This window comes from Rosa chinensis, chromosome 4, assembly GCF_002994745.2.
Source record: "Rosa chinensis cultivar Old Blush chromosome 4, RchiOBHm-V2, whole genome shotgun sequence".
NCBI classification, from domain to species: domain Eukaryota; kingdom Viridiplantae; phylum Streptophyta; class Magnoliopsida; order Rosales; family Rosaceae; genus Rosa; species Rosa chinensis.
The window spans coordinates 23,144,445-23,147,782 of NC_037091.1; positions in this window are offsets into that span (position 1 = coordinate 23,144,445).

The window sequence follows — 3,338 nt, forward strand, 5'->3', positions numbered from 1 at the left end:
TGTCATGTGACGTCGTTTTTTAGCGGACGGCCTGGATTGCTTTGATGTTGACATAAAAGAGAGGGAAAACGTGGGGGTTTAACACTTTGTATTTCTGAACAAATATCATCGTCTGCAAGCTTCGCTCTGAGATCCGGGAAGAAGATTTCTAAGATTCCGTGAAGTAATCGATCTTTGAAGGACAAAGATCTCCTGCAGCGAAGACGAGCGCCCTCGATCACACCAAAGTTTTCATCTTTGAGGTTGGTAGTCTGGATCCTATCCCTGTTTTATTGGATTTTTTTGCGTCTTCTTCTACCAGTTTCTGGGTTTTTAGATTTTGGGGTGTAATACGTTCTTCCGGGGTGTGCGCTGAGGGTGTAAAACGAGTTTTGGGTTTTGGTGTTTGATAGAGTTGGGGTATAGGGACTTGCTAGATGGTCGAATTTGGGTTTGTGTATGGGTGTGTTTTGTTCTTGTTTTGGCATTTTCTGGGCAAGTGTTCTTGATGTTCTTGGGTGAAACTGACATAGGGATAGCTTAGATCTTGTGTGAACTGACTGTTTTAGGGTTTGTGATGGCTAGCGTCGTAGAGATCTCGAGCAGTGAGGATTCTGGGTTTGAGGTGTCGATCAGCGTAGCAGATAGGATATTTATTGACTCGTTGCATCCGTCTACAGATGCAGGAACCTTACTGCCCGGGCCGCTAGAGATCATATCTTGGGAAGTAGCCATGGGTCGTGAGAGAGTTCTAGGACCGGGGAGGATGTCGCCTCCCGCAATAGGCGTGATGAGCAATTAGCGAGCAATAACACCGCAAGAGGATCCGCTAATGGGAGAGAGACCGGCGGGGAGGAGATTGAGTCTGCATGGGTCATCCCCGATGGTACCCCTATTGATGAGGCGGGAGGACCGATGACTGTGGCCGCCGTCAACCGCCTGAAGCGAGTGTTCCGCTTGCCCAGGGTGGTGAAGTTGCTCCCGCCAACCGCTGATGAGAAGGCCTCCATTCTGCCGACAGGATATGCTGTCGTTCATGAGTCCATCTGTCACCCCCCTGATTTTACACACATGAAAATCGATATATATAATCCCATAATTATACATGCGTGAACGTTCAGTCATCAATACAAAATACCTGAAATCTTTTTCCCTTTTGACTTACACACATATTGATGCCCTGAACCCTCAAAGTTAATATACACTCGCTCCATAGAGTTATATATTACACAAGCATACGAATTAAATTGTCGACAACAAGATAAAACGTAAATGCTCCTCAGAGCTCACTACAACGGAAGTCCAAATAACGGTAAAGTCACAAAATTTGCTTCCTACTGTCTAGCTGCAAGTACGCAACCCCAACTTCAGCCTCGATTATCCTGACCTGCAGGATTAACCCCTACACCGTTTGAATGGTACACCGGGTTGCCACACAACAAACCCGGTAAGCTTTTGCAAGCCCGTATGAGTAACTCAAACCACACACAACTCACACCGATCACGAGAATAACTCACACGAATCACGAGAATAATTCACACGAATCACGTTTAAATAAATAAACAAAGCACGAGATAAACTTACTCAAATCACGAGATAAACTCACACGTTTAAATCAATAAACAAAGCACGAGATAAACTCACTCAAATCACGAGATAAACTCACACGTTTAAATCAATAAACAAACGCGGCGGACAGACTAGAGCTCTAACTGATCATATTCACTAACCCACCCAAAGGCGTGAACTCTCGATTTTCCCACCCACTATCCTCAACTCATAAGTCTTTGGACTCGCGGTATAAATACCCAAACATTAAAAGAGTCACAGTGGACCCAAAATGTTACACGAATCTAAAATGAAAGATTCCCCGTAATTGATCCCTATCAATTACTCCCAGTAAAAACCCATATTTAAATAAACCACCCGCGAACTAAAATGTTCCTCAAATACACAAATCTCAACTCTTTTCAAAACAAATCGTAATCAACATTTCTACAATCATTTGTTTTCCAAAAGCCACACCCCAAAACAATAAAAAGCATCATTTCATGCATATTGTTTCAAAATCCACAAACCACCAAAACACATATATTCCACGTAAATATATATATACGTAGTCATCCGCTCAGGAATGCCTACTAATACCAACTATAGTTTGCAGTTAACTAAATAACTCTCAAAAGATAAAGGTGCTTTCGTTCGTGAATGAACTTCGTGAGATTACTCACCTCAGAATCCCGCTGCGTCTTCTATACAGAACCAAACTAACACTATCACCAACAACTCATCCAATTCACCTTTAGAAGCACCTAATCACCAATGATCTCAAATCAGTAACGATTCACATTTGATTAAAGTTCGAAACCCCTATTTTGAACTAAAATCCCCAAAGTGGCGCCAATCGAGGTGAAAACACATCCGAGACCACCCAATGTCTCCAAAATACATCTACGATCGATGTTACCAAACCACAAGTCGATCGGACGCTCGAATCCTCACGGAATGAATAATTTCACCGACATGAAACGGCAAAAATCATAACAATTCCATACGAACACCAAAATTTCCATATTATATATCGAAACGCTCGTATCAACCAGTAGAACATATATAATACCAAAAACAGTTCCTTAAGTGGCCAAAACACCACCAGAATGCCACCACAGGCGGTGGCGCACCACCGCTGGCCAAAACTCAATATTTCACAAAACTCCCAACATCAAAGTTCTTCATCTAAGCATGCTTGTGAACTTTCATAACTGGCTCGAAGTCAGAAAACAAGCTTAAGGGATCGAAAACTACCTCACAAGCCGTGAACAGTAATCCCAACTGAGTTGAACCGATTTCTACGTAAACCGATCAAAACAACCACCATAGATCAATCAGGAAGCCTATTCTGAACTCAACCAAGGAAGCACGAAGCCACGAAGTCGCCGGAGTTGTGTTTTCCGGCCGGGTCCGAAAACGCTAACTGCACCGCATTGCAGCGCCGCACACGGTGGATCTCATCGCTAGAGAACACCACAGGGACGACCGGACGGAGGAGGCAAACCAGCTGACCAAGTTTCACGGCCAGAGACCATCGCAGTTCGCCGGAAAAGCCGGGTCGGGTCACCGGGTTCGAGTCGGGTCAATCGAAAAACTTCGACTCTGAAGGTGCAGACGAGAGAGAAGAGAGAGAAAAAGATTATTTCCGGAAATGGAAATAGTAAGTTTCCGAAAATGGAAACTCCTATTTATAGAACTTTCCCAAAACTTCAAACGCTCATAACTTTCTCATACGAACTCCGATTTACGTATTCCGCATATCCACGAACTCGTATCGACGCGCTCTACAACTTTCATGAAGGAAGTT